Below are 478 nucleotides of genomic sequence, written 5' to 3' on the forward strand. Positions count from 1 at the left end.
TTGTAGGCAATTAAAGGCTCATTATAATGATTTAAATGGTTTATTAATAAACGTGCGATTAGTCGCCTAATGCTTAAAATGAATGACTACTAGTCGACCAGAAAAATCCTTAGTCGAGGGCAACCCTACTATATATTTGTGTCAGTACATTAATGGCACATTTGAGCAGCATTAGTAAACTGTGTAAATATAAAGAAATGCCAAATCACATGCAGTTTTTTTCAGACCGTAGATCATAATCGTGTAATTATTTATTTTATTATGATATGAAACGTCCAATTTTTCTATCAATAATGTTTATTAAAGTTTTGCAAGGATGTCGTGATAAACTTTTTATTAGTTGTCATAGCAAGTGATTTTACAAGCAGGATGGCTCACTTTTTATAAGATGACTGAATTTTACTTGAATTCGTAGTTTATTCTTACTTTTGGAAACCCAATTGTTTTATAATTACTACTACTACTACTACTACTACTA

General features: G+C 30.1%; 1 protein-coding gene across 1 annotated transcript in view; it reads left to right on the plus strand.

Moving 5' to 3' along the window:
* The window catches only part of LOC107721741 (tripartite motif-containing protein 16-like), a 258890-nt gene that overhangs the window by 51925 nt on the left and 206487 nt on the right, over positions 1-478 (plus strand). The gene's annotated exons all lie outside the window — the stretch shown is intronic.

This window comes from Sinocyclocheilus rhinocerous, unplaced genomic scaffold (genome assembly GCF_001515625.1).
Source record: "Sinocyclocheilus rhinocerous isolate Xijiao unplaced genomic scaffold, SAMN03320098_v1.1 scaffold1112, whole genome shotgun sequence".
In the NCBI taxonomy this organism is placed as follows: domain Eukaryota; kingdom Metazoa; phylum Chordata; class Actinopteri; order Cypriniformes; family Cyprinidae; genus Sinocyclocheilus; species Sinocyclocheilus rhinocerous.